Source organism: Antechinus flavipes, chromosome 1 (genome assembly GCF_016432865.1).
Source record: "Antechinus flavipes isolate AdamAnt ecotype Samford, QLD, Australia chromosome 1, AdamAnt_v2, whole genome shotgun sequence".
Lineage (NCBI taxonomy): Eukaryota > Metazoa > Chordata > Mammalia > Dasyuromorphia > Dasyuridae > Antechinus > Antechinus flavipes.
This window is the reverse complement of record NC_067398.1, coordinates 722,358,419-722,371,663: the sequence shown is the minus strand read 5'-3', so window position 1 is coordinate 722,371,663 and position 13,245 is coordinate 722,358,419. Positions and strand designations below refer to the sequence as shown.

Sequence of the window (13,245 nt, the reverse complement as noted above, 5' to 3'; positions counted from 1 at the left end):
AACAGATTCAACCCTTCTGCAAAACAATTAGGATTTATCCCCAAAGGTCTATATACTCACTCAAACCTTTAACCTTACAATAACATTACTCCACACATCCCAAAATTGTTGGGGTTTTTTTATTTAAGAAAATGAATCTAAATGATTACAAATTAAAGAGATGCCCATAAATTGGGGAATGGCTGAATGAATTGTGTTGTGTCATTATGACAGAATATTATTTTGCTATAAGAATGATGAGCATGATGTTTCCAGAAACTTGGAAAGGTATTCATTAGCTCATGTAAAGTGAAATGTACTTTGCATAGAATAATAGCGATAATTGGTAAATCAGATGTCAGTGACTGTTCTCAGCAGAGTAACCTGGAGCACTTATGTGGGAAAAATACCATCCATACGTAGAGAAATAAACTGTGTCTAACTACAGGTTGAAGCATTAGATAATAAGATAGTCTACACTGGTTGACTTTTTAATTTTTGGATTTTTAAAAATTTTGTTGTTTTTTTTGGGGGTGGAGAACAAACAAAATTTTTTTTAAAGATAAAGGGATTTGTGTTTAAGGTAGGAATATATCTAACATAGGGTTGGTCAAAGTAAATTTGTCTTGCTATGTAGAGACTAAAAAAAACAATGACAACCAACAACTGTGAGCTGAAATAAAAGAGATACATTAGAGATAAAATTGTCAGTATATAGTTAATATGACAGAAAGCTTAAAATAAAAAATAATTATATTGAAAAATATTTTTATCCTAAGAGAAAGGCATAGTTATGGTCTTTCATTGTCTAAATGGAGGCCATACAGAAGAATATTTACATTGTATCTACCTGACCCAGAAAGCAAAACTAAGAGCAAAGCTCAAAAGTTGACAAAAAGATATTGCTGGGTATCAGAGTACAAGTCTATGGTCATTGTTGTTTGGGAGACATTTAGGTCATTGAGTTCAGAGCTTCTGAGCTGAAGCAGAGTTAAATTGGACTGGGGATGTGAGTTAATTCTACCAACTATACGATGAATTTTTTTTTTGAAAGTTAGTTTCAAGAACTTTATTTTTTTTATAATTATAACTTTTTATTGACAGAACCCATGCCAGTGTAATTTTTTTACAACATTATCCCTTGCACTCACTTCTGTTCTGATTTTTCCCCTCCCTCCCGCCAACCCCTCCCCCAGATGGCAAGTAATCCTGTACATGTTAATATATGTTAAATATGTCACAGTATATTCTAGATACAATATATGTGTGTCGAACTGAACAGTTCTCTTGTTGCACAGGAAGAATTGGATTCAGAAGGTAAAAATAACCAGGGAAGAAAAAAACAAACATGCAAACAGTTTACATTCATTTCCCAGTGTTCTTTCTTTGGGTATAGTTGCTTCTGTCCATCATTGATCAATTGAAACTGAATTAGATCTTCTCTTTGTCAAAGAAATCCACTTCCATCAGAATACATCCGCATACAGTATATGTTGAAATATATTATGATCTCTTGGTTCTGCTCATTTCACTTATCATCAGTTCATGTAATTCTCTCCAAGCCTGTCTGTATTCATCCTGCTGGTCATTTCTTACAGAACAATAATATTCCATAACATTCATATACCACAATTTATCCAACCATTCTCCAATTGATGGGCATCCATTTATTTTCCACTTTCTAGCCACTACAAACAAGGCTGCCACAAACATTTTGGCACATACAGGTCCCTTTCCCTTCTTTATTATCTCTTTGGGGTATAAGCCCAGTAGTAATACTGCTGGATCAAAGGGTATGCACAGTTTGACAACTTTTTGGGCATAATTCCAGATTGCTCTCTAGAATGGTTGTATTCGTTCTCAACTCCACCAACAATGCATCAGTGTCCCAGTTTTCCCGCATCCCCTCCAACATTTATCATTTTTTTTTCCTGTCATCTTAGCCAATCTGACAGGTGTGTAGTGGTACCTCAGAGTTGTCTTAATTTACATTTCTCTGATCAATAGTGATTTGGAACACTCTTTCATAAGTGGAAATGGTTTCAATTTCATCATCTGAAAATTGTCTGTTCGTATCCTTTGACTATCAATTAGAGAATGGCTTGATTTCTTACAAATTAGAGTCAATTCTCTACATATTTGGGAAATGAGGCCTTTATCAGATATATGATGAATTCATAAGAGCAGAAGATCACTAGGCTACCTAAGGCCATGCAGCCCAGATCAGAGAAAGAGAGTGGCTTACACCTTCCTGTTTAGATAAAATATTGGGATCAAACCTATGAGGGACCATTTCATGTTTAACCCCTGGTTCTACAAAGAAATATTTTTCAGGAATAAAATAAAAAACAAAAAGAGAATCTAGTTTTTCTGTCTACAAAGATAAAGCCCTATCTTCTATAACCATTTTCCTAATATAAGGAAACTGTTACTGTCTTTTAAAGGGGAATAGAATTAGGAAGGAATATGTTTAGGTGGGAGAAATTCTGTGAGGCACAAAAAGGATTGAGAGATGTTTCCTGAGAGACCAAGCAACTTCCCTCTTCCCCTTTTAAATAAAATTCAAAAGAGTATTTAGAAAGAACTGAATTTGCATCAGCCAGTGAAGTTATCCTGAGGGGAATTTGTGAGAGACTGATATATGGAGAGAACAGACTCATGGGAATATTTGTTTCTGTACCTGGGGGGAAAAAATCAACAGCTCCCATCAATGACTAAAGGTGATTTAATCTAGAATCTTTATCCTTAAAGATAAATTACACAAATATTTCTTTGTATAATTTCTTACTTTTTTTTTTTTTTTTTTTTTTTTTTTTTGCTAAGGGAATTGGAATTAAGTGACTTGCCCAGGCGCACAGAGCTAGAGAATGTTATATGTCTGAGGCCAGATATAAACTCAGGTCCTACTGAATTCAGGGCTGGTGCTCTGTCCACTGCACCAAATTTGCTACATTCTTAATAATATGTATGGTCAATAGAATTCATGTTTCTCTAAGCTGATGATTTCAGGAACCAGTGAAAGAATCCATTAAAAACTTATAGGAAATGTATTGTTTCTCATTATTAGCTTATTAGCAGGGATGAGGGATCAGAATTAATTGAGAAACTGTGCATGACTAACAATTTATGAGGAAATTGCCTAAAATACCATTAAGTGAGTCTATATAATATACTTCTGATTTCTTAGGAACACTGCATAAGAATTACTGAGAAAATTACTCATTACTATGTAGAGAGTCTGTGAGAACTGGACATTGGACTGGTTGTCAACCAAAGTAGACTACCTTGTAATCTAATCAGCCCTACCTAAACCAATGCAGAGGATATTTTCCCATAATTATAACTGCAACAAAATGGAATAAGGTTATTTTGGAGGAGACAAGCAATTTCATGGCTGCAGGTAGGTTAATAAAGTTGGTTCTTGTCCAGATATCTCAATAGCATCTGAGATCCTTTACAACACTAAGAATCTGTGAAAGCAACAGCACTCAGAAGGGTGATAAAAGACTGAGCTTGCTCAGGACGGAGAAACCTGCATATCATCTGTTTGATGGGGGGTGGGAAGGGAAAAGGAGAGGAGAGAGGCTTTCTTTCTTCAACTCTGAAAATTTATCAGATATGGAGGAAACTGAGAAGAATATAAAATTATAAAGAGACAAGAAAAGGGGAGAGCATTATCATCTCATACTGTATGGTCCTGCCCTTTTGCTAAACTATGAGCCCAGGCAGACAGATAGACACTTACTAAAAATCTTCATAGGCTTCATGAGGAGGACTTTGAAACTGCTCTGCTCCTGTTATTCTGTTCATTTCAGATGAGTACATAGGCAAAACACACCAAAGTTTAGGTCCTTTTTGAAGGTAATTAGGGGATTGAAATCCTTAAAGCAGATGTGCCCAGTACCTGGAAGTTGCACCAGCAGAGATATAATAAGGGAAGGAAGGAGTTGAGACATGCTTTTCATAATATAGGGCTACATCTCCCTCAACATTAACCAAAGTTCTAATTCTGAGGAAAGCAATTTCTCTCTCTCTCTCTCTCTCTCTCTCTCTCTCTCTCTCTCTCTCTCTCTCTTTCTCTCTCTCTCTCTCTCTCTCTCTCTCTCTCTCTCTCTTTCTCTCTCTCTCTCTCTCTCTCTCTCTCTCTCTCTTTTTCTTTCTCTCTTTCTCTCATGCTATAGGAAAATCATGTGCTTGAATCAGGGACTGAGTAGGACATTTCCAGCATCAGACTCGACCTGCCCTTTTGTTGAAACCCACACTCTGATCTAGAAGTCACACCTGAGGAAACACCAGGAGACTATAATCAGGCCATGTCTAAGACAAGGACAATGTTGCAAGATGAATGGATATTTTATAGTTTCACTAGTTTTCAGACTGCAATCTAATCCCAGAACATTTATTTTTAGATACTCATGGGAAACACTTCTCCTACCCCATATTCTACAGAGAAGTCTTAATCTAAGAAGAACTCTGGGGACCAGAATGCCTGGGGCATCTCTAGCTGAGACTCTGCTTTCAAGGGAGAAACAACAGTGCAAGATTATTTTTTGACCTCACTTTTCTTTGTTCCTAAAATACAGAAGTGCCTTTTTAGAAAATTAGTTTCTGTGTTGTGGCTTCCTGTGATGACTTAGTCTCATGAAAATTTCCTTTGTAGGTCACCAGACTTAACACTTCAGAGCTAGAACTTTGCCTGAAAACCTGTAAAGTTGCTGGTCTTGATATTCATCCACTTTCTTATACCAGAGCATAGGTAAGCCAGTATCCTGCTCAGGATTCAAGGTAATGCATTCTGAAGAACGATTTTAGTATGGACAATGTTTACAGATGTCATTTCCTTTCCTATTTTTCCCTCACTCCTTACACAATATTATAACATCCTAGTCTTAGAGATGAAAGGGACCTCATGGGTGACTTAGTTCAGTAAGTTTATGACAGTTTTCTTACTCTCCAATGACTCGATTAAAGACACATGCAGAATCACACTCCCTAAAGGCTAAAATGGCAAGATCTGCAGATAAACATTCATCCCTTGGATGTTGAAAGTAAAGAATTCTGAGCTCCCAGAGACATGGGAGGTAATCTCTTATTAAATCATTACTTTACAGATGAGGAAATGAAGCCCAGGAAATCATAATGACTTGCCTACGTTTACACAATAAGAAGCAGTTAAATTCTGGGTTTTTGACTCCAAAACAGATTTACTTCCTACTATACATTACTGTCCCCTAGGGAAGTGCACAAGTATAATCCACATATTCGAACATTGTTTGTTTTTTTTTTTTTTTTTTCATCATTTATTTATTTATTTATTGCTGAAGCAATTGGGGTTAAGTTGTCCAACATTGATATGGGCCAGAACTTGAAACAAGGTGCTAAGTAAGTGGAACTGAGGAGACAGTGGTTAAATCTAGTTTAGCATTGATTTAATCCTACAACAAATAATAGTGATATAATGATTGGTGTATACTCAGTGTGGGACATATAAGGAGAAGCTGTCAGGGCCAGAGAGGACAAGCCCACTAGAAGCTCTCAGAGCCTCAGCCAGGATTCAGTAGAGTAGATTCAGAAGCTAGAGAAGGCAGGCGGAAGCTCAAGCCCACCAAACCAAGGACAGAGATAATCCTCCAGAAAAACTAGCTGAGCCCCAAGTGAAGGAGACAAGACTTTGAAGGAGACAATAAAGAATTTGGACTTCAATTCCTGGCTGCATTTGGGGTGATTACACAGAATTGAGAGGAAGGCTGTCCTCAGAAGCCTCCCAGGAAACCTGCTCCCAGAAAATATTACATTTTTAGAGAACATTACACAGGACCACACAGCTAGAAAATGTTAAGTGTCAGAGATCAGATTTTAACTCAAGACCTCCTGACTTCAGGGCTAGTGCTCTATTTACTGAGCCACCTAGCTGTCCTTCCCTCTGAAATTATTAAGCAGAAGATTTCAGAGATGTAACTGGGCATTGTAGCATGTGGATTAAATTTAACAGGGGAAGAAAATGTATACAAATTTAGGGATAGACTCAAATCATTGGTTGGTAAACCATCCTATCTCAATATAGCTATTGATCTTGGGCATTCCATGTGGCCTCAGTGAATAATAGCAGACATAGTTGTATGAATGAATGAAATGATTGAATAGCTGAATGAATGTGTCAAAATCATTACTGTACTCATTCAGTTACATATTAATGACATGAATTCCAAAAAAATAATAGTTTTTGCTCCTAAGAGGTTTGCTTCTCAGAGGAATAGAAAACAGGTATAGAGCAGTGGTTCTCATGGAAATATAATTTTTAAAAATAACAGCTTTTTATTTCCAAAATACAAGCAAAGATAATGTCAACATTCACCCTTGCAAAACATTGTTTTCCAAATTTGTTTCTCCCTTCCTCCCAACCCTCTCTTTTAACCAGGATAAATCCAATATATATTAAACATGAGCATTTCTTCTATATGTATTTCCACAATTATAATACTACACAAGAAAAATCAGATCAAAAAGGGAAAAAATGAAAAAGAAAACAAAAAGCAAGCAAACAACAACAACAACTACAACAACAAAGAATTGAAAATATTATATTGATCTACACTCAATCCCCACAGGCCTCTCTCTAGGTATAGATGGCTTTCTCCATCCCAAGTCCAATGGAACTGGCCTGAATCACCTTGCTGTTGAAAAATACCATGTCCATTGGACATCACATAAACTTGTTGTTGTTGTGTACAGTGTTATCTTAGTTCTACTTGGTTTAAATCAGGAGTGAAACAAGGATGCCCCTTTTCACCATTATTATTCAGTATTGTGCTAGAAATCATGGATTTAGAAAAAAGAAAAGAAAAAGAAATAAAAGGAATTATGTTGGAATACATAGGAACCACTTGACAGTGGCTGCTGGAGATCCAACCCAGACCTACAGAATAGATCTCCTCATGTGAGAGGATGATACAAGGAAACTGAAAGGCAGTTTCTGTCCTCTGACCTCTCTGACTAAGAGGCCTGTGTTTTCTGACCTCTCTCCTCTTCCCTCTGCCTCCAATTTATCTCATTCCCAGTCTGCAACAACTGTGTATGCAAAGGCTGCCCTGCAACTCCTTCAGATGCTATGATCCACAGCTGTGGAGGCTCTTGGAGAATTGACCTACTCCTTAACAAAATTAGAATACGTAATGAGGAGACAAAATTATCGCTCTTTGTAGATAATATGATGACATACTTAGGAAATCCTAGAAAACCTACTTTAAACAATTAATAGCTTTAGAAAAGTGCAGGATATAAAAAGAACTCACAGAAATCATCAACATTTTATATATTACTGCAAAGCCCATCAACAAGAGATAGAGAAATCTCATTGAAAGTAACTGTAGACAGCAGGATGAAATCAGAGAGGTTTGGAGAGACTTTTGTCAAATGGTAAATTCTTATCCCAAAAGGTGGGGCCTTTGGGTTTGTCAAGTACTAGATTGTTATAGTCATTGGTTATATTGTTCTGTTAACCTAACCTATTCCGCTGATTAACTAGTCTATTTCTCAGCTAATACCAAATGGTTTTTGATGACTGTTGCTTTATAATATAGTTTTAGATCTGGTACAGCTAGGCCACCTTCATTTGCTTTTCTCTTCATTAATTCCTTTGAAATTCTTGACCTTTTGTTCTTCCAGATGAATTTTGTTGTTATTTTTTCTAGTTCAGTAAGATAGTTTCTTAGCAGTCTGATTGGTATAGCACTAAATAAATAGATTAGTTTAGGTAGCATTGTCATCTTTATTATATTTGCTCCACCTCTCCATGAGTACTTGATATTTTGACACTTGCTTAGATCTGACTTTGTGTGGAAAGTGTTTTGTAGTTTTGCTTATCTAGTTCCTGACTTTCCCATGGCAGATACATTCCCAAATACTTTATACTATTGGCAGTTATTTTAAATGGAATTTCTCTTTATATCTCTTGCTGTTGGATTTTGTTAGTGATGTATAAAAATGCTGATGATTTAAGTGGATTTATTTTGTATCCTGCAACTTTGCTGAGATTCAGGATTAGCTTTTTAGTTGATTCTCTGGGGTTCTCTAAGTATACCATTATATTATCTGCAAAGAGTGATTTTTGGTTTCTTCATTATCTACTCTAATTCCTTTAATCTCTTTTTCTTCTCTTATTTCCAAAGCTAGCATTTCTAATACAATATTGAATAGTAAGGTGATATCGGGCAACCTATTTCACCCTGATCTTATAGAGAATGATTCTAGTTTATCCCATTATATCTGATTACATACTAAATAGATGCTACTGATTATTTTAAGGAAAAGTCCATTTATTCTTATACTCTCTAGTGTTTTTAATAGGATTGGGTGTTGGATTTTATCAAAGGCTTTTTCCTCATCTATTGAGATAATCATATGGTTTTTGTTAATTTGATTATTGGTATAGTCAATTATACTAATAGTTTTCCTAATATTGAACCAGTCCTGCATTCCTGGTATAAATCCTACTTGGTTGTGGTGTATTATCCTGGATGATTATCTGTAATCTGTTTGCTAATATTTCATTTAAGATTTTTGCATCAATATTCATTAGGGAAATGGGTACATAATTTTCTTTGATTTTTTTTTCTGTTTTTTAAGTTTCAGTTCCATGTCTGCATCATAAAAAGAATTTGGTAGGAGTTCTCCATTCCCTATTTTTTCAAATAGTTTATATAGTATTGGAGTTAATTGTTATGTAAATATTTGGTAGTCACATGTAAATCCATCTGGTTCTAGGGATTTTTTTCTTAGGGGGGTTGATTAATAGCTTGTTGCTAAGATTCTTATAAGGTACTAAGACAGTGGAATTGATAGAGACAATAATTATCTAACTTAGTATGGTTCAGTATGATTGATCTGATCCTACAAGGAGATGTTATAGGCCAGAACCTGAAACAAGATACTAAGTGGAATTGAGGAGACAATGTTTAAATCTAGTTTAGAATTGATTTAATCCTACAACAAATAATGGTTTCCCAGTGATATAATGATTGGTGTGTACTCAGTGTACAGCATATAAGCAAGAAGCTCAGGGCCAGACACACAAGCCCACACTTGGAGGCAGAGACAGATTCATTCCATTTTTCACCCCTGTGCTGGCTGGAGATATTCAGAGGGAGCTAGAGGAAGAAGCTGGAAGAGAAGAACTAGCAGCAAGACCTCTCAGAACCAAGGAGAGAGATAGGCCTTTAAGAAAGCTAACTGGGCAATTTTGCAGGAGACAATAAAGGATTTGGACTTTAACTCCTAGCTATATTTGGGGTGATTACACTGAATTGAAATGTAAGTTGCCTTCAGAAGCCCCCCAAGAAACCTGCTCCCAGAGAACATTATATTTTAGAGGAGAACATTACAGCTGTTCTATTTCTTTTTCTAAAATGGGACTATTTAAGTAATTTATTTCATTTTTTGTTAATCTGGGCAATCTATATTTTTGTAGGTATTCCTCCATTTCCCTTATGTTATCAAATTTATTGGCATAAAGTTGGACAAAGTAACTCCTGGTAATTGCTCTAGTTTCCTCTTTATTGGTGGATAGTTGTCCCTTTTCATTTTTGAGACTAACAATTTGATTTTTCTTTTCTTTTTCTAATCAAATTAACTAATGGGTTATCTATTTTGTTGTTTTTTCATAAAACCAACTCTTAATTTTATTTACTAATTCAATAATTTTTTAGTTTCAATTTTATTGATCTCTCCTTTTATTTTTAGAATTTCAAGTTTGGTATTTGATTGGGGGTTTTTAATTTGTTCATTTATTAGCTTTTAGTTGCAAGCCCAATTTATTGATCTTCACGCTCTCTATTTTGTGCAAGTAAGCTTCTAGAGATATGAAATTTCCCCTTATTACTGCTTTGGCTGTATCCCACAAATTTTGGTATGTTGTCTCATTGTTATTTTCTTGGATGAAATTATTGATTGTGTGTATGATTTGCTGATTCACCCATTCATTCTTTAGGATAAGATTATTTAGTTTTTAATTTCTTTTTGGTCTATTTTCCCCTGGCCCTTTATTGAATGTAATTTTTAATGCATCATGATCTGAGAAAAATGCATTTACTATTTCTGCCTTTCTGCATTTGATGTTGAGGTCTTTATGTTCTAATATATGGTCAATTTTTGTATAGCTTTCATGAATTGCAGAGAAGAAAGTGTAGTCCTTTCTGTTTCCATTCAATTTTCTCCGATGATCTATCATATCATATCTAATATTCTATTTACCTCTTTAACTTCTTTCTTATTTATTTTTGCCTTTTGATTTGTCAAGTGCTGAGAGTGCAAGGTTGAGATCTCCCACTATTATAGTTTTGCTGTCTATTTCTTCTCACAACTCTCTTAACTTCTCCTTTAGGAATTTAGATGCTACACCACTTGGTGCATATATGATAAATATTGATATTTGTTCATTATCTATGGTACCCTTTATCAAGATATAGTTTCTTTCCTTATCTCTTTTAATTGGATCAACTTTTGCTTTTGCTTGATCTGAGATCAGGATGACTACTCCTGCTTTTTTAATTTCACCTGAAGCATAATATTTTCTGCTTCAATCCTTGACCTTTACTCTGTATGTATTGCTCTGGCTCTAAATGTGTTTCTTGTAAACAACATATTGTAGGATTCTGACTTTTAATCCAGTATGCTATCTGCTTACATTTTATGGGAGAATTCACCATATTCACATTTACATTTAAAAGTATTAATTCTGTATTTTCTGCTTATTAACCCCAACTTATATTTTTCTCTTTTCTTTTCCCTTTTCCTTCCTGCCCAGGATTTTACTTATGTGCACTACTTGCCTCAAGCAGTCCTTCCCCTTTAGAGTACCTTCCCCTTTCTTATACCTTTCCCCTACTATTTCTCTTTTTCCTTCTATCTAGCCTACCCCTTACCTTTTCCTCTTTCTCCTCCCATTTTTCTATAGGATGAGAGAAATTTCTTGGTGAAACCAAATATATCTAATAGTTTTTCTTTGGACCAAATCGGAGTAGAGTAAGATTCACACAATATTTATCACACCCCCTTCTTTCCCTCACTTGTGTTTTCTTTGCCATTTACTGAGATGTAATTTCCCTGGTTTTACCTCCACATCCCCCTTTTTTTCTATTACAATCCCCTTTCCATCTCTAGTTTCTTTTTTATATGGCTATATAAAAATACATTAGACCTGACTTCGGGCATTAAGCAGTGCGAGGTTGTATACAGCGTCAATTTCAAAGGAAGCAGACGAGCAACAGTACGAAGAATTCTTAGAATCTCACTCTCGGGGTCGGGAAGATCAGCTTCCAAAGCACCAGCTGAGCCCTCCAGTTGCTCTGCAAGGAGAAAGTACCCTTTTCTCCTACTCTGAATGTTAGAGATTCTACCCGATCTTGGATTTCAGTCGATAACAAGGTCCGCTTCCTTTTGAGGGTTGTTCGTTGTTCTCATCACTACGCCGCCGCCGCCGCGAGGGCAGGGGCTGTCTGCTGCCGGCGCCCCCGCATCCTCGGCTCCCCGCTCCAGTCTCTGCAGCTGCCGCCGATGCTGGAAAATCCGCACTATTCACTTCACAACGTCTGGAAAAATCGGAACACGAGGTTCTGCAAAAGTGACTGTAGAGAAATGCAGGCTGACAGGCCAACCACCACAGGGAAGGGAGATGGGGTGAATGTCTCCCCCAAACTGGGGCTTCTCCCGTCCTCTGTCTTCTCCGAGTCTAAACCAGTCTCTCTCAAAGTGTAGGAAGGAGGAGAAACACCAGGATTCTGAGCAAAGATGGAACGCCTCTCTCCCAGCCCTTGCTGGCTATTACATGCTCTATTCATTACAACATCGTAGGTAGGAAACCTGTAGAATAGCTGTCAATCTTGTAGAACTAAGCACATGTATTGAACTAGAGAACCCACAGGCTAAACCAGACAGCCACTGTCTCATCAATTCCGCCGAGTTAACACCTTGTTTAAATCAATCATCCCGCTCCTTACAGGTATACACATGGTAACTGGAACAGGGACCACTTAATGCTAGGACCATGGACATAAGGAAAGGCTTCCCCTTTGGGGCAGCACATAGGCTAATAAACACTGATTAAGTGCCTACGATGTCCCAGAGACTGTACTCAGTGCAAGGAAACAGAAAGAAGCAAGACAGTTCTGGTCCTCAAGGAGCTCCAGTCTAATAGTCGGAGACTCAGAGCTTGTCCTGTTCCGAGACCGCAAGGCAGTGAGGTTTTTAATGTATTCCCAATCCTGGCCGGATTTAAAGAGCAGCACAAGCTATAATGAGCACCTTCCAGGGCCTCCCATTATCTCCAAAGAACTGCAGGCAGAGGTGAGCAACAGGGAGCCAGAGGCGAGCTCTGTCAGACCTGAGACGCTCCCAAGCTCCAGGCAATCAAGTCAATGAACCTTTATTAAAACACCTATTATGTACCAGTGTAATGCTGAAGAAACTGAGCAAGACAAGAGATTAGAGACCAATAGTTTATTAAATGGAGAGAAATACTGGGACCAATGGATCCATGGTTGATCCCAGGGCTAGACCAGACTATCATCTCAAAGAGTCCAGCCCCGAGTATTGGGACAGCAAGCTTTTTATAGGATAACAAGAACAATGACATGGTGGGGGAGGCACCTAGATGGGGATAACCTAATGGTGGGGGAGGTTACTGATGTTCTAATGACATCTAAAACGGCTAAACCTTTATCTTGTCAACCATTAAGAAGGAATGTCTATAAAACCTTTATCTCAAACATTAAGAGGGGAAGGTTATAACCTGAGGCAGAAAAACCACATCGGACAATTGGAGAAACTGGGTCACGACATTAAAAGGGGACTTTGGCACAAGAGCAGGTGAAGGTGAAAGAGAATGTACGCGGTGGCTTCAAGCTCACCATTAAAGAAACCCAACAGCCGGGACCTTGGCAAGCGGAGGGAGGAGAAACGGAAGCCGCGTCGGCTTTTATTTCCTCGGTTCCGGATCACTGCGGGCAGAGACGGCGGCCGCGACATTTAAGGAGGAAAGCCGGGGGGATCGGGGCAGCGTCCTAGAAAGCAGAGACGGGGTCTTTCCCACCAGCGTATGATCGAAGCGAAGGTTCCCCAGTAGTGAGAGCGAGCGCGGACGTTGGAGGACAATGGCGGAGAGCTGAGGGCTGGATGTGGGGCTGAAGAAAACCTTCAAAATCCCCGGGACTGAGCCACCCTTGCGGTTTGTGTCACTGCGCACGCGTGGCCTCGGCTCCCGCTGTCAGACTC

General features: G+C 37.7%; 1 pseudogene; it reads right to left on the bottom strand.

Moving 5' to 3' along the window:
- Positions 1-13,245, bottom strand: part of LOC127548889 (nuclear cap-binding protein subunit 1-like) — a 41,753-nt pseudogene that overhangs the window by 28,249 nt on the left and 259 nt on the right.